General features: G+C 43.9%; 1 long non-coding RNA gene across 1 annotated transcript; it reads left to right on the forward strand.

Moving 5' to 3' along the window:
• The first annotated feature begins 4,617 nt into the window (after positions 1-4,617).
• On the forward strand, positions 4,618-15,888 carry LOC149525881 (uncharacterized). The gene is made up of 3 exons (XR_016348896.1): positions 4,618-4,751; positions 14,343-14,548; positions 15,659-15,888. It is a non-coding gene; the product is annotated as an uncharacterized LOC149525881 (long non-coding RNA).
• The last annotated feature ends 2,702 nt before the right edge of the window (positions 15,889-18,590 follow it).

Raw genomic sequence — 18,590 nt, forward strand, 5'->3', positions numbered from 1 at the left:
ACCACCTCGGGGATGTTGGTCTCCCCCATGTCGAGGCGTGTGAGCAAGCACCGGAATCTGCCCTTTAAACGGCCAAACGCACATTCGACCTGGTTGCGAGCCCGGTTAAGGCGAGCATTAAACTGCTCCTTGCTCGCATCCAGCTGGCCGGTGTAGGGCTTCATCAGCCACGGCATCAGGGGATAGGCGGCATCAGCCACTATGCACACCGGCAAGTGCACATCCCCAACCGCAAACTGGCGATGGGGGAAAAATGTTCCTGCCTGAAGCCTCCGGTACAGGTACGAGTTCCTGAAGATGCGGGCATCGTGTGCCCGCCCTGACCACCCAACACAAATGTCCGAAAACTGTCCACGATGGTCGACCAGGGCCTGGAGGACCATAGAAAAGTAGCCCTTTCGATTGATGAATTGGGCTGCTCGATGGGGCGGTGCACGGATGGCAATGTGTGTCCCATCGAGCGCTCCTCCGTAATTGGGGAAGCCGAGGGCAGCAAAGCCGGCCATGACGCTGTCCAGATCCGGTAGACAGATGAGCCTGTTGAGCAGCTCGGAATTGATGGCCCTCACCACCTGCAGAACGAGACAGACAACAAAGTGTTAGAAGGGGTGCCTTATCTCTTAGGAGGAGAACCCACTGCCCACCTTCCCTCTCAACCACCCCGGGAATCCCCTCCTCAGAACCCCCCCCCCCACAATTCAGGGTGAGTGGAGGAGCTCCCTCCCACTCCCACTCCACTTGGCCCTTCCTGACAGTCTCCCTTCCCCCCACCCCAAACTGTGACTGTCCCCAGACAATGACTTACCTCCATCAAGACGGCCCCGACAGTAGATCTCCCCACGCCAAATTGGTGTCCCATGGAGCGGTAGCTGTCGGGGGTTGCCAGCTTCCAGAGGGCAATGGCGACCCTCTTTTCCAGGGGGATGGCGGGCCTCAGGTGGGTGTCTTGCCGTTGCAGAGCAGGGGCGAGCCAGGTACACAGCTCCTGGAAAGTGGTCTTTCTCATGCGGAAGTTCCGTAGCTAGTCTTGGTCATCCCAGATCTCCATCACGAGCCGGTCCCACCAGTCAGAGCTGGTGTCAAACCTCCAAACACGCCTGTCCACGAAAAAGTTTGGTGGCAAGGGCAGTGTGGCTGCCGGACGGAGGAACCCCTCGTCCCTCTGGTCTGGGTCCAGCTCGGGAAGGAGCCTCATGACTGTCTCCTGAAGATGCAGCAACAGCTGCAGTATGGTGGTATGGGGCCATCGCCTGCCCAGGGGCAGCTCTGGCTCCATGCCAAAAATAAGGGTCTGCAAGCAGAAAAACCTCACAAGAAAAAAGCTGCTGGGGTGTCCCAGGAAGCTGAGCACTCCAAACCAGCACTGCAATGCCTTGCAAAATTCCTCAAGGGACAGCAAAGGCAGCTGCAGGAGCAGAGCAACGGGTGTTCAGGAGTGTCCCTCTCACCACGCGTCTCTGCAAAGGGCAGGCAGGCAGCACCCGGAAGGAAATGCTGCCCCCATGCCCTGGCAGAAGCAGTTCCGGGTGGCTTTGATTTTCGAAAGAGCGTCCAGCAGTCTGGACGCTCTTTTTCGAAATAGCAGATCGATCTTTCGATCCGCGCAATGTAGTCTAGACGCGCTCTTTCGAAAGAGCCTCTTTCGAAAGATGCTTTCGAAAGAGCCTCTTTCGAAAGATGCTTTCGAAAGAGGCTCTTTCGAAAGAAGCCTGCAGTCTAGACACAGCCTTACATACAGTGCAACTCCTCCTCCTTTTCTCCCCCGCCTATTCATCCTGAACAGTTTATACCCTTTCATGACAGTGTTCCAGTCCTGCGAGTCATCCCACCAAGTCTCCAGTATTCCAATTAAATTATAGTTCTTTGACTGGGTCAGGGCTTCTAATTCTTCCTGTTTTGTTTCCCAGGCTTTTAGCATTCGTGTACAAACATCTTAGATAACCAGTTGATTGCCCTACCTTTTCCATTCAAATCAGGAGTCTTCCTTTGTTGCTCATTCCTCCTTGTGTTTCTTCCTGGTATCCGATTTCCCCACTTACCTCAGGGCTTTGGTCACCATCCCCCAACGAACTTAGTTTAAATCCCTCCTCACTAGGTTTGCAAGATATTTAAGTGCAGGTTGGATAGTCATCTATCACAGATGATATAGATCCGTGGTCCCCAACACAGTGCCCGCGGGCACCATGGCACCCGCGGGGGCATTTGTGTGCACCCGCCAAGTGCTCGGGGCTGGCCTGGCCCCGGGCACATGGCGCATGCGCGGTGCCGGAGCCAGCCCCGGGCACATGGCGCACGGTGAGCGCCGGCCCCGGAGAGCGCCGCGGATTGGCCACCCGCGCTCTGGGCGTGCGGCGCTTGGGGGGAGGAGCGCCAGCCCCGGGCACATGGCGCGCGGCGAGGAGAGAGCGCCAGCCCCGGGCGTGCGGTGCTTGGAGGGGGCACCAGCCCCGGGCGCATGGCTATGGGGGGGCCGCCCCGGGCGTGCAAGTGTCCCCGCCCCCTGGCACCCGGTGGGCGAACAGCCACGCCCCCTGGTGCCCGGCGGGTGAACGGCCACACCCCCTGGCGCCCAGCAACCTCTAATGGTTGGGGACCACTGATATAGACCATGCTTGGTCCTGCCATGAGTGCAGCGGACTGGACTTCATGATCTCTTGAGGTCCCTTCCAGTTCTAGAATTCTAGGAGTCTATGATTCTATGCACCACTCCAGTAGCTCAAAAGGGACACCAGGTAGCTGAGGATTCCCATCCCCGCTCCCAAACACTCAAAAAATGAGGTTTACAGGATCTTTTGAAAAAGCGCCCCATTTTCGAAAGAACCGCGTCTAGACTACGGTTTCAATTTTGAAACAGCCCTTTTTCGAAAGAGCGCCATTATGTGATTATGCAAATGAAGCACGGGATATTTAAATCCTGGCTTCATTTGCACTTTTGAGGTGCTTCATTTACATCCCTCTGCAGACAGAGGGATGTAGTGTAGACATAGCCACACAGGGCAATTTTCTGTAGACATGAGGTTGTATACCACCCATTTCCTTCCCTGGCACAAGGTGGTAAAGAGTGCATGTTCAAAATGGAGCTGGAATCCTCTTCCTTGCTAAGCCCCACCCCAGTAGCTGCAACCTGGCTCGTTAGCAGCAATAGCAAGGCTGTCCATGAGCTACAGTTCAATGCTTGGCAGAACTTGCTCACCAGACCTGAATCTGGGAGTGCAGATCCCTATAGGTCTGTGGAGCGCAATGTACTCCTACAAATGTGAGTTTGTGCAGCTGCTCTAACTTGTGTGGGGAACCTATTTGGCTTCTGACTAACCCCTAAATTGGGGGAGGTGTAAAGAGTGCTTCCTCCCTCACCCCTCAGCTGTGATCTCAGCACCGCCAAAGACATGGCCCAGAATCTCCAAGGAGGATTTATATTTGTAAACAACTAGTGAGAGCATGAAATCAAAATACTTAACTGCCATCTGGAACAAAAAGCTTCCCACCAGTCTGATGGTACTTGTGATGGCACCATCTTTTTGTAGCAGATGCCCAGCCTTTTGCCAAAGGTGTCTGATACCTTGGGGCAATTTCAGATCACAAAGTCCTCTGTGATTATTGCATAGCATCAGCAGTTCATTCTGTTTTTATTAACCGTGGGTTACACTCAGTCCTCAGTGTAGATCTTGGCACAGCTAATCATCTCTGAGTCACTTCCACATTGGAATCTTTTGTTATTCTCTTCCAGGTGACTACACCAGGGCTGAAGAAAACTCAAAAGCTTCGTTATTTCCATTGTTATTGAAATATTGCCTCAAAGACTGGATCTGGGTCCTGGGCTAACGTGCTAGGAGCTATACAAACACAAGGCATGGCCCCTGACCTGATGAACTTGCCGATGCAGAAAGTCTAAAGGTAGTGGATCTATAGGTACATAACAAAGACATTCTGTGAACTACACCAGCTTCCAGTCAGTTTCCAAGTGCAATTCAGGATCTTAATTTGGATCTGCAAAGACCTGTACATAAATTGGCCCTTCACTTGTTGTCCCAGCCATAATCTATAGAGGAAAGAGGAATGTCTAAAAAAGGAAAACTGAAAAACACTAGTCAAACTTTTCTGAATCTCAAAACAAGTTTTCATTGAATCCTGGGCACGGACTTGCAGTGGTAGATGGATGAGGGGTTGTTTTTGCTTTCAGCACACCTAGTGTGTACCCATAATACACAATGCTGGACAACACAGAGGGCAGTGTACTTTCCCTCAGAATCCGTGATGTTAATTTTTCACTAGATGGACATAGATCCTTTTTGCATCAGCGACCAATACAGATGTTTGGCTCAAAGCTGCATGCTTGTGCCAGAGTGAAAAGAGGATTAATACTTGATAAAACCCTTCACTTTGAACAGATAAAATATGAGAATGACCAAAGTGAAGTAGTGAAGAATTAAATGGAAAGAGGCCACAAAAATGTTAATTACACCATTGACTAACACTTCCAACTGCAATTTACATATTCATAATGCAAGACTCTAACATCTTAAAAGTAACCTCTATCACCTGGCCAAGGACCTACTGTCAATCATGCATCACAATCAAAGACATAAAAGGCAGTGATGTAACAATGAGCTTAGAAAAACTCTCCACTGAGTTCTATCCAGTATGCACTTTCAGTCATGTAAAGCACTGTTCATTGTCATGCATATTCTGTTATGGGTTTTTAAGGAGAGGAAAGACATGATTTAGGACATAACACCCGGCAAGTATACTAGGTAAGCATAAGCATTCTGCACAGGAGACAATTTAGCTTAGTCTTGTTTTACTGCTTGCTTCTCTCAGGGAAAACTGGCAGAAAATCCATCGGTGCAGTGGTGCAAGGCAGCCACAACTTGCATTACACTCAGATAAGCAAAGCAGGCTAGTGCAGCCTGAAGCTGGAGAAAAGGTGGCGCAAAGACATTTAACACATCCTTGCTGTAATCTCCATTGGTGAAGCTCTTCCGGAACCCCTGGCAGACACTAAAGCTGTTATCTCTCTCAGAGAACCCCAGGGGGAGCAGTAACGGCACTTCATACCCTCCCCACTTCATACCCTCCATGCACAGGAGTGAATCCAGCCTTGCTAGTGAAGGGAGGTGAAGCAATTTACATCACCCTGGGCCAGTCCCCCTAGTGCAGAAATCCAGTAGAATGTAATGGAGAACTGTAAGATTCCTACCGATTTGTTAAAGTAACCTCTAGAACAGTGGTCCCCAACCATTAGAGGTTGCTGGGCGCCAGGGGGCGTGGCCGTTCGCCTGCCGGGCACCAGGGGACGGGAACACTTGCATGCCCCCATAGCCACGTGCCCGGGGCCGGTGCCCCCTCCAAGCACCGCGCTCCCGGGGCCGGCGCTCTCCTCCCGCCAAGCGCCGCACGCCCGGGGCCGGCGCCCCCTGCAAATGCTGCGTGCCCAGGGCCAGAGCTCTCCCCCCCCAAGCGCCGCACGCTCAGAGCGCGGGCGGCCAATCCGCCGCGCTCCCGGGGCCGGCGCTCACCGTGCGCCATGTGCCCGGGACTGGCTCCGGCACCGTGCATGCACCATGTGCCCGGGGCCAGGCCAGCCCCGAGCACTTGGTGGGCGCACACAAATGCCTCCGCAAGCGCCATGGCTCTAGAATGTCATCCTAGGGTTCTGATTCTCAATTCACTTCTCTAGCGTGGTTTCAAAATGGTACAGAAGAGATCTAGTATAATCTGAACTTTTTTAGAATTATGTCCCTAAAGCCCAGTTACAGTTTATACAGCCCAACTGGTTTCACCCATTTTCTTCCATAAAGGTGAAGGGTGAGAATCTGGCCCAGTGACCTTGACTAAGGTAGAGAGGAGGTACAGAGCAAAGATCACCCATTGTTCAAAGCAGTTTTATAGAAGTTATACTTTGTATTCAAACAGTACTACTCGGATTGAACTGTCATTAAAACAAGTGATTAAGCAAGGAACCAGCCCCCCTTCCACTGTGCATGAAGCCATTGAAAAACTAAACTTTATTAGTTCATCTCAGACACCGTGCATAACTGTAAATTAGCACTACTCTAGACTCCTAGCTGATGGCAGAGTAAATTTGCATAGGCACACTGCCATATTCAAATATGCTATTGGATGGCAAGGATAATATCACAAATGTATTGTTAACTTGTGGGCTCACATTGCAGGCATTTGCTAACTTTGCGGAAGGGCATGCATGCGTTAATGTCAGTGCTCTCTATAAAATGTTCATCTTGTAGCATTGTAGTTTTGCCTCTAAAGCCTATTATAAAATATAGCCCCTTGGGCAGAGGTTGGAGCACTGCCACTTGACTGCCAGTGCTATAAATTAAAGGACCGCTTCAATCAGGTGTCATCCATTGGAGTTTACAAACCCAGCAGAATGGGTAGGAAATGCTGACATGTGAGAAGAAGTATCTGCCCAATGACTTTGCCTACATCCTGAGCCTAATTAATTCTGCTGAACTCTTAAGAGTATTTTCATTTGCATTAAATTTAAATTAAGCTGAGCTATGAATGCTGAGCTTGGCAAAGCCTGGAAAAGAAAAGCATGTGGGGAAGAGAGTAATTCTTTTATCTCTGCTAGAGCTTAGTACTTTAATGACAGAAATGTAACCCTACTAGTTTACAGGTACTATAATTCCCGCAAGTGTTAAGAATTTTGTTACAGCCCAAAGCAGAGAATCATTTCATTTGAAGCCACAATCACCCAACCCAGTACACAAAAGTCCAAATCCTAATTGGTAGAAGTAGTAAAATACGTTGCCTACAGAAGCCAGAACAAATTCTAGAATGGCAGCAGAAGAAATAATAGCTAGCTGAAGATATCTACTAGCACCCATCATTTCATCCACATCAGAGAAACCAATACACATTCCCAGTCAGTTGGAGACTGGGGGGGGGAAAAGTTGCCTACTGGTGTGCTTGTTTCTGCCTTTCAAAAACAAAACAATAGAACCTACACCTTTGCCCGAAGCTCAGGTCTTTTTGGAGACAAATGAAACATCACAATCTAGCCATTTTAACCTAGTTTGTATATTTATAGACCACCACAAATCAGTGTGACAGAGTTAATTGAAAATAGAGTTCCTACTGTAGGTGTCACCTTCAGTGTTCCCTGTAAGCTGAGCTCTTGGGCAGCCACCCAAGAAAGGGTCAAATGCTGCCCACCTGATTAGCAGCATGCTCACAGCCAATAGCATGTGTTTCTACTGGTAGTGCACATCTGAACATGCCTCAATGCACATAATAAAATGCATTCCACGCATGTATGGAAAAAACGTAGAGGGAACATTGGTCATCTTCACACACTTTCTTGGAATCTTTCCCTACAGATAGAAATCAAGGTTTGCCACTGGTCTATGCTGACGTTTGATTCAAGCACATGATTTCAAGGGCATTTATTTAATTACTACATCATGTGATATGACAGTACCTAATTATGTAACCACAATTGTCTAACATTCAGTTACTTTCATACTTTAATTATGCATTAATGTTGTTGACAGTCTAGTTCTCTTGGGAAGCAGTGTTCCAGGAGAACTGAAAGTTCCCTCAAAATAGGTTAGTTGGTAGTAGGAGTTCATGTCATCAGTGAGAGATGTTTGAGGTAATTTGCCATTTCTTTCCTGTAAATGTTAGTTGGTTTTGTACCTTTTAGTTGACAATTAGCTTCTTCGTTATGATTTTACCTTGTGTAGCCCAAGGTCCAGAGTGCTTCAGCAGCAGCCCTGGGAACTACAAGTTGTAGCCTACAAATTGTGGCATGTTGAGAGAACGTCCTGGTTCCTGCCAGGATGTACCCATGTAGGCTGCATGTCAAGGAGGGGCCGCTGAACTGTGATTCTGTTTTGTGTTTTTTACAGAATAAAGCCTGTTCCTGGTGGTTTATCTGAGTGGGTCTGGTCAGAGGTGCACACACACTAATACACAATGCAGAGCACAACAAGGAGCCTCAGGCCTAGTCTCCCACAGTTGTGTAAGAAATCATAAGACTTCCCCCATGCTGAATAACCTCACACTGGGCTAGTGAACAGGAGGGGTCACACTTGCTAAGGGTATATCTACACTACCCTCCTAGTTCGAACTAGGAGGGTAATGTAGGCATACCGCACTTGCAAATGAAGCCCGGGATTTGAATTTCCCGGGCTTCATTTGCATAAGCGGGGCTCCGCCATTTTTAAAACCCCGCTCGTTCGAACCCTGTGCCGCGCGGCAACACGGGGCACGAACTAGGTAGTTCGAACTAGGCTTCCTAGTTCGAACTACCTAGTTCGTGCCCCGTGTTGCCGCGCGGCACAGGGTTCGAACGAGCGGGGTAGTGTAGACATACCCTAAGAGAATAACTTCTGGAAGGGATTCAAATACAGGGTTTAAGCTTTTCCTTCCATTTAAGTTCATCCAATCTATTTTAATTGATGGGAAATAGCCAGATATCACTTTTTAAATACAATCGGTACTATTCCAGTGAACAGTGACAAGTGATGAGGAAAGACCTGACACTCAGCTTGTCTGGGAGAATGCTGAATATATTTTCTACGGGCTTCCTGGGGAATAAGATGCAAAAATTGAAGTTGAGCACACAGTGACACAGGTATAAAAGACAGAATACATTTCAAATAGACCACAATAACAAATAATTCATTAAACACAAGTAAGTGCAAGGTCCGCTGGGCATCACCAGGAACTACATGCAAGAGCGCTCCCCAGGGTGAAAATATGAGCCATGCTGGGATACTTTTCTTGCTCCTCCCAGGAAATAGGCTTTACCTTCACAAGGGGGAAGCTCAAACCCATAGCTTCAGTGAGCAGGAACATGAGGCGTGATTACATGAAAGCAAGTTTCTTTCTGACCATGCCTTGCAGAGTGGGTGCATTCTGTGAAAACACACAGGCAGGCAGGCAACACACAGTGAGTCTAAGGTTATGTCTAGACTGCAGAGCTTTTCCAGGAGACCAAAGGTATCCTGGAAAGCTCTGTGACATTCAAGGAACGTGTCAATTTTTTCAGAACAGGTTCCGAAAAAGCGGATGTGTTCTTTTGGCATCCCTGTATTCCTCATTGTATGAGAAATAAGAGATGTTCCAAAAAAGGAGGTTTTTTTCTGAAATGTGGCCCCATGTAGATGGGCCAAATTTTGGAAAAGCTTCTTTCGGAAAAAAAGTGGAAAAAGATATGCAAATTGTGATTCACAATTTACATATCTTTTTCCAACTTTTTTCAGCAGTAGAGACATAACCTCAGAGTTTCAGGGGAAGCTGCAACAGCCATTTTGCCAGGCTCTGGATGTCTTTCTCTGGGCTAGAGACAGAATAGGCAGCATTACAAAGACACTATCCAGGGAGTTTTAGATCATACAGATTGACAATTAGGGCCAGGTACTCAGCTGCATTCTCTGATGCTGGGCCCATTCCATGAGAAGAAGCAGGTGGTCCTAAGCCACCTCTTTACTTCCCTAAGCCTATGCCACCCAGGGCCAGAACAGACTGGATAATATAGTAGCCTATAAGTAAGGTCTGCATGAACTTTCCCCTGACATCTAGTGACGAACTAGGGGAAGACTTCAGGACTAGACTGTATTTGCATAGATAAACCTACTGGGCCTAAGTGTTCAGCAGTCAGAACTGCTTTGTCAAAGGGCTCAGTTTTGGCGGGTTTGGGATTACAATTTGCTTTAGTGCTTGAATGCAGGAGTACTGAAACGTTATCCTAAGTGCATGAGCAAAGGGCAGCAGAACTGTGCTTAGCCTGTCCTGACTGTCCTAAGACGAATCTCACCTGCTAAGCAAAGAGTAGTGATGCCAAATCCACTGAAACGGATAGATGTTCTTACCTCTGCTTAAAGCGTCCCATTTACCAGTATCTTCTCTGGTGTCTAAAAACAGGATTGATTGGACTCAATGGAGAGTCCTTGTTTCTATTCCATGATTAATAAAGCTAAAAATCACTGGTGAACAGGTCTAGGCACTAAACCTTAGACATTGTGGCTTATCTGAGTAATCACAGTCTGAATAACCAGTAGCTGAAGCTTACCTACAACTTGTAGGTTCTTCCAAACTGTCCTGTAACTACTCCAAAAGTAACTATTTGCAGAAATCAGAATAGACTCAAGAGTGATTTGCAAACAGAAATAAATAATTTGCAATAAATAATTCAACTGGTTCTAGTTTCTAACTAAACAATGGAAGATGCTACTAAGCAACTATAGTGGGAGGAAAAGAACTGGTAAAAGCTCTATTTTTCAGGAATAAATGGGATTAAGATGAAGTAATGAAAGAGATATGAGTAGCTGAAAGATACTGTTACTCGCTGAAAGCTGTTTCATTAACCGGTAACAATGATTTGCAATTCTATGGCACATTTCACAAAGTGACCATTCCAAAGAATGTTAATGAGTTGCTTCTCTACACTAACCAAAATATGAAAAATGATGAAGGGCTCAGTAGCATCGTATCAATCAGAAAGGAAAGGAATTCAGCTGGCTGAAACAAGCTTTATTTCTGATTGAGAGAAACAACTGAGTTGGAACCTGTATTGACATTTTTATGGTGTTTAGCTAGACTGTATAACAGAAACGACATGATTGAGTAAGCCGTGGGCCATCTGCCAGCTTTCCTTGCTTTTCCTCTGGCCCATAAAAAGCAGCCACCTTAACAAAGTTCAAAATATGGAGTAGAATTAGGAAGGTTTTTACAGCTAAGGACACAAACATATCACCACAATAGAGTACACTTTGGGGACTTTCTTTTTTCCCCTTAAGAAAAAGCTTCAAGAAACCCTGGTTAGCATCCTGAGTCCTTGCTATGCCACAGACTTATACCCAAGTATCCCGATTCATCTGAGATCTTAAGTGATTCATATGGTCTTTCTCTACCATAGCTCCCCATCTGTAAGGTGAGGGATAAATGGGGCATTGTGGGGTTACATTGTGAGATGCTCAAATTCACAGGAATGGGGGGCCATCTATGTATAAGAGATAGCTCTATAAATTTTTTAAAAAAATTGTGCTGCCCACTGTGACCACTTAGAACTTTCTGGAAACAGAAGAGATATCTTGCAGATCCTTCTGTTCCAAACACATAGGATCTATCAGTGATGCCTATAAGAGCCAGCTGTATAAACCTCAGTGATGCACAGTTCTTACTCTGTCCATTAGAAAGATTATGATATGTTCAGACTAAACTACTGGGCATAATATCGTCTGTACTGTGGATTCTCAGGGTAAGAATCATATACAGAATTGTAATCCTACCTGTCTCAAGAGTAACCTCATTTTGCAAGGTACCACTCATTTTAGCCCCAAGCTTTCCTACATTCCATCCAAATTAGGTGTTTCCTTCATTTTTATTGATGCAAAGTATTTACATCAGGAATAAAGATTTGTGAAATTCAGGTTATAGAAAGAATTAGTTATGCTAAAAGAATCATTTTCACAGGATTTTAAGTTAAATAATTTTGTGCATCATCTTGTTGAGTCTATGTAACACATTAATTTCCACATTTGGGTCTCTGCAGGCTGAGAGGTTATAAAATGATTGACAAGTTAGTACATAATTTGGCACATCAGCTTGTGTAATGTATATCAGTGGTTCTCAAACAGGAGTACACATACTCCTGGGGGTATATAGAGGTCTTCCAAGAGATACATTAGTTCATCTAGATATATCTAATTTTACAACAGGCTGTATAAAAAGCACTGGCAATATTAATACAAACCAAAATTTCACACAGACAATGATTTCTTTTCTACTGTTCTATATACTATACACTGAAATGTAAGTAGTGTTCAATATGTATATTTCAATTGACCTATTTTATAATTATATGGTAAAAATCAGAAAATAAGCAATATCTCACTGATAGCGTGCTGTGACACTTTTGTCTTTTTATGTCCAATTTTGTAAGCAAGTAGTTTTAAAGTGCAGGGCCGGCCACAACATTTTGGCACCTGAGGCGGGGAGCTCAAATGATGCCCCCATGCCTCCTTTTCTCCTGCCTGCCTGTTATGTCTCTTGTGTCCTCCTTCCTCCAGCACAGCACTCCACCATTTTTGTGCATTTAGAGCAGAGAGAATACATATGCAGCAGCAGCAGACACAATTTTCTAAACTCTGGATCCTAGGGGTGCCTCCCCACAGTCTGGCATCTGAGGCGGCTGCCTCAGTTCGCCTCATGGTAAGGCCAGCCCTGTTTAAGTGAGATGAAACTTGGGGGTATGCAAGACCAATTGGATTCCAAAAAAGGATATAGTAGTTTGAAAGATTGAGAACCACAGATGTATATTAATATCCGGGGTGGGGGCTCTGGAACAAGATGGGAGTGGGGCTGGTTCCATGCCCCCAGAAGGAGTGGGGCCTCAGGTGGAAAAGGTGGGGCAGCCAGCCCTCAGCGCTGCCCAGACCATGGTGCTGGACACACACCTCTAGCCTCCAGAGCCGCATGGAGGGCGCTTCAGCAAAAGTTTAAAGGGGCCCTGTACTCTGGCCATCCCGAGCCCCTTTGAATCACCAAGCCCCAGAGCAACATCCCCCTTTGCCTCCCCTACCCATTGGTGGACCTGTCAATTGGAGTATTGTGTCCAGTTCTGGGCATCGCATTTCAAGAAAGATGTGGAGAAATTGGAGAGGGTCCAGAGAAGAGCAACAAGAATGATTAAAGGTCTAAAGAACATGACCTATGAAAGAAGGCTGAAAGAATTGGATTTGTTTAGTTTAGAAAAGAGAAGACTGAGGAGGGACATGATAGCCGTTTTCAGGTATCTAAATGGGTGTCATAAGGAGGAGAGAGAAAACTTGTTCATCTTGGCCTCTGAGGATAGAACAAAAAGCAATGGGCTTAAACTGCAGCAAGGGAGGTTCAGGTTGGACATTAGGAAAAAGTTCCTAACTGTCAGGGTAGTCAAACACTGGAATAAATTGCCGAGGGAGGTTGTGGAATCCCCATCTCTGGAGATATTTAAGAGTAGGTTAGATAATTGTCTATCAGAAATGGTCTAGACAATATGTGGTCTTGCCATGAGGGCAGGGGACTGGACTCGATGACCTCTCAAGGTCCCTTCCAGTCCTAGTATTCTATGAATACCATGTGTAGTTGTGCACCTTTGTATGCACTTTCAGAGAAAGTGAAGTGTTGACGTTTTTCTTTTCTTTAGTATAAGAGCCAGCCTACAAGGATTTATAGGACCTGAAGATGAATAAAATTTGGGTTAAAATAAGCTTATTTCCTTATGCCTGGACCTTACTGTGATTCCATATTAAGGGTAGGTTAGCTGATTTTTCAGGAAGAGAACTAGGATGAAAGGCTGTATCGCAAAAAATCATGTGACTTTCCCCACGTGACTTTTCACAGCAAACACAATTGGAATTCTAAATGCACTGGCAAACAAAGCCTCAAAATATTAATGGTAATTAGAGAAAGAATGCATTTATATATATAAGGCATTGCCAAACAGTTTGCTAAATGAACCAAATTCATGTGACCACTGCCCCTTTGAGACTACAGATTGAAGTCAAACCAACATCAAATGTTCAGGTGTAAAGAATGGAAAAAATAACAATACTAAAAATAGTATATAGCGATTATATAAATAGAGAGTACATCTGGAATACAGCTTTGATCAGCCCATATGAAAAGAAATATGGAAGAAAAAGAAGGGGTATATAGATGGGTTATTAAAATTAGTAAGTAAAACAGTATTAATTTTTCCCCAAAAATAATGATTAAAAAAACTAGTAAATCACTAAGTGAGTATACATAATATATGCAGAGTGGTAAAACTTAATTTCAACCAGCTTATAAAATAAAAAAAGAAATATGACACCACTCTTACCATTTCCAATACTACTCTGCTGTACATTTTCACATAGTAACATTAGAAAAATATTTTCACATATTCACAGCAAACATTAATGAGAGGAATTTTCTACAGTGGTGCCATTATAGCCTGGAGAGTGAGCTGCCAATGTTTGGAAGTAGTGTTTGCTGTGGTAGTGCCAGGGCACGACAGGAATTATTTGCATCTCATTGTTTCAGAACATAGTGAGTGATGCACAGTAATAAGACATGACACTGAATAAATGGATGGAATGAGATACAATAGAAAGTGCAGCACCATTTCCTGCAGTGGAGACCTTTGAGTTGTTAATTTAAACCCTTGATTTGGTCTTAATTCAATGTGATGACAATAGGGCAAAAGCCTTAATCCATTGTCAGTCACTGAGCTACATTCTGGGACAGGCAAACCTCACAACATAAAGCACAACCACTTTAAAAGTCTTCTATTATGACATGCTGTCAGTTCTTACACTAACTTCCTTTTATTATTATTTGTATTACAGGAGTCCTAACCAAGCCAGTAGTCCTGTGGTAGACACAGTAAAAATACAATGGAAAAGAGAGTCCCTGCTCTGAAAAGCAGTCTAAATACTCAAGGGCAGGGAAAAAGGAAGTGCTATCGTCATGATTTTGCCTGTTACATACTTCACGACTACTATGTGCCTCCTAAGAGAGCTCAATTGTAAACCTGCAGCTTCACATCTTTGAGGTAGAGTTTTAGGAGAGAGGTGATTAAGTTCAGGGAAGTCTGAAGGGCCTTCCTTGTCCCTAGAGAGGCTGGGCAATTAGGCAGTGGGTTCCAGTCCTCAGGTGGGGGTGCTAAACTGCAGGTCTGCGTGCCAAAATGAGGCTACGGATCCCAAGATTTGCCTAGACTTCACTCAGACACAAGAGAGTTCAGACACATGGGGATCCAGGCACAGAAGCATTTGTACTCCCCTCCTCATAGCTATGTTTGGCGGAGGGGAAGGAAAGGGTGTCTGACGTTTTTACGCTTCAGTTATTGCATCATCTCAATAGCTAACATTCCAGCAGTGCCCCATCAATTAATATTTTGATCAACAAGATTTGGCAATTTAGCGAGTGTGGTGTCATGTTGCTAACCATGTCTTGTCGGTCAATCTGAGGAGGATGGTGGAGGATTTGTGCTGCAATTAATGTTGCAGACTCATAATTAAAACTGAACACTATCCAACCAAGATTTGGATCAAAATGCAGGAACTAACTTAACCTCTTTGGATACACTGGTTGGTTTGGCCCATTATGATATTAATGTCTAGCCACAATGTTCAGACCTGGATCCCAATTCTTCATAAGTTTCAAGATGTTTGGGTTGGAGGCTTTGCCTTAGCCCTCATTTATCTCAGTTTTCATCTTTTGTTGTGCTAGATGCAATTCAGTTCACTCTGATGAACTTGAACCTGCTTTAAACTCTGCCTGAATGTGATCCTTTCTGCTTACATCTTGTAAATATTTGCACACTAATGCCATAGCCCCCAACCCTTCACTGTCACATCACAATGTTAGTATATTGTCTTTTAAACTTTTCTTGTTAGTCAAACCCTAAGGTGCCCAAACCATTTTTGTTGCTTTTTTTCTGAATTCCCTCAAAGATGCCCATATCTTTCTGTTAAAGCAATACCTCTTTTCTGATCATTTCTCCTTAGGTCTATTAGCCTAGATTATTTTCAAGTTGTATCTCATTTTTTCTGCCAATATTTCTAAACTATCTCTAGAACCTATTGTATTACTCAGCTGTTCCCTATGTTCAGTAATTACCTGCAACTTTCACTAACATGTTGTTTCCTCTCTCTTCTAGATCACTAATGGAGATGTTCAATAAAACTGAACCTAATATAGACCCCTTCAAACCCACTGGAAGCTTCTCCACAATTGAATCCATTGCATTTTATGAAAGTTTATTTGTTTATGGTGCTTCAGCTAGTTTTCAATCCTTTTCATATCCATGATGATTTGAATCAATTTTGAGAACAAACATTTGCAAACAGTGTATCAAATGGTACAGTAAAATCCAAATATACAGCCTTGTTTTCCCTTCATCTGATTTTGATTTTTTTAAAGACAAAACAATCAAGTTTGTCTGGCATGATAAGTTTGTAAATCCCTACTAATTGTTTCGATATGTTGAATTTGGGTCCAAAGTGGGAGATGAATTAATTAACATAGCACAAGACTACACTAATTTAGAAAAATCATCAGGATAAACTCCTTGACAGTTCTGTCTTTTTCCATCTGGGTTGTTACACTGAGCCTATCACCTGAGCACCACAAATGTGAGATCTGGTAGCTGTGATTAAATCATGAGAGAAAAAGATCTCTAACCTCATTGATTCTGACACAAGGAGGTAATTTTTCATGTAAGAAGCAGAGTATGTGCAACATGGCGTATTCTGTTATTGCAAAGATGGGTTAAGAGAAAACTCAACTGCATAAAGCAGAAAATACACAAGATGATTAAGTAATAAGACAGAAGAAACAAAGAAAAAGCTAGAGACAGACAAACAGTGCATCAAATATAGCTGCTGCTATAGCATTCTGGAATGTGAGCAGACAGACACTGCATAATTAGGAAAGTTCAAGATCACTTGAAAGAATTTGAATACACTACATTATATAAATGCTACATATGTCTTTGTTTTCAAAGAGTGAATGTTGTGTCAGTTTTAGGATGTCTTCGGGTGTGTCAGACCCATGTACAGTTCCATGATTCACAGAAAAAGTTACAGGATTTTTTGCACAACTGCACAGTTAAAATTGCAACAGAGGTCTCTTAGAGGTGTCCAGAATCAGAATCTTTTCACTGACCCTCTTAATTGCAAGAGGATCTGGGGGTGCTGATTAAATGAAACCCCTTCAATGGACAAACCAGTATGCCATCTTTCACCTGCTGCCTGTGTTACTCAAGAAGCTTAATACACTTCAATTTCCTTAGTGTGCCAATCTGTGGTTCATGTCTATGAGACTACTTGCATCATACTATGAAACAGTAAAATAACTAAACATTGACATCTGCGAAGCACCAGAAGAATAGAAGTGAAACAACCTCACCTTGCTTCACCTGCAATTTGCTGAGATTGAGTATTGTAATATAGTAGTTACAGATTGCTAAATACTGCTCTGGTGCGTAGTTCACTCCATATCCTGACTAGCATGATGCCATTTTAATAAGGAAAATCCCGATTTGCAATACTTCACACATGCAGTAAACAGGCACACCTTCAATGTAATGATTCAGGGACAATTAGAGTCCAACAGAGAAACTCCAATTTGTTAGTTTTGCATAAGCAGCAATACAGGCTCAGTTTAAATACAGTCTGAGCACTTGTACATTGCATAAAAAGTGGGTGTACGACTGAACTCCCAGTTTGGTTTGGATGAGTACCCAGAAGTTCAGCTGGATCTCTGGACAAGAGCATATAAAACTGAAACAGGTTTGCCAGTTAGATTTTCAATATTTTCAGCTTTCAGGTGAGCCAGAAATAATAACATTTCCTCCAACCCCATCATTATTTCTACACTTCCACTTCTGCTTGCACACAGAAACATAAAAATGAAAACCACGGTGGGGGGGGGGGGGGGGGGGGAAGGAGAGAGAGAGTGAGTGAGTGAGTGTGTGTGTAGAAATAGCCAAATACCTTCTAACCTGTAAAAAGGTCCTTTTTGATTTTTGACACAGAGGTTTGGATAGGCTTCTATTTTATCATAACCATACCCTTGCTTTACTCTGCAAAACTACAGATAATTCTGAAAAGAAATATTGTATATAGACAGTTTATTTTTATTTTTCATTATTTTCATAAAAACAAGAGATTCCTGAATTCAAAAATACTATCCTCCCAAGAATTCGAGAACAAAGAAGCTAGAATTTGAGGGGAGGACTTGGATTTCAGTTTTCTACAATATTCATGGCCTTTTTTTTTTAAAAGGGATCTCCATTAGATAATAGTTGCTCATAACAGAGTCTGGTTTTGTTAACTGCAGGGATGCATGCGCTCCTTAGCCTCATTGTCATTTCAGCTGGTAAGCTCCACTGATATATTATGTCAATAGAATTTTTTTTTAGTCAACAGCATGCGCATATGCCTTTTGAGCCATTGGATATCAATTGCACAGGTTAGGCTTCTGTACTTTATAAATGTTTTATTCCCTCCCTTTCTCCATGTGGCATAAATTTTAGATTTGAGCAATAACGTGCAGATTTTTTTGTTTTGCATTTCAGTTGGGCTGGCAATAGGAGGATGGACGATCTGGCAATAGGAGGATAGTTAAAGCTGGGACTCTGTGTTCAATTTCCAGTTTCACCATGGATTATCCTGTGTGATTTTGGATAAGTCATTTAGATCCACTGGAAGTTAGAAGCCTAAATATCTTTGAGGATCAGGGCCATACTGTCTCTGTGTCTCAGTTTTTCATATATTAACTTGGAGCAGCAGAACTTTGCTATCTCAGAGGACTGGTGTCGGTAGAGGAAGAATACACTTAAAATTGTGAGGTGCTCAGTACCATGGGGCCATGTAAGCGCCTTCGACAGATTAACAGTTGCTAATAAGCTACCTGTTTTATTTGACATATTTGTTGGGAGAAAGCTTCTGATTTAAAGACATCCAAATGAATAGCCTGGGCAGCCCTTCTTACAGTTAATTCCTCCTCCTTTTGTTATTTTCACACCACTCAAAAGGCAAAGGCTTTGCCACAAACAAATACTACTGTGTTAATTAGCTCATTTTTGA

The sequence above is a fragment of the Pelodiscus sinensis genome, chromosome 1 (genome assembly GCF_052426305.1).
Source record: "Pelodiscus sinensis isolate ZL-2025 chromosome 1, ASM5242630v1, whole genome shotgun sequence".
Lineage (NCBI taxonomy): Eukaryota > Metazoa > Chordata > Testudines > Trionychidae > Pelodiscus > Pelodiscus sinensis.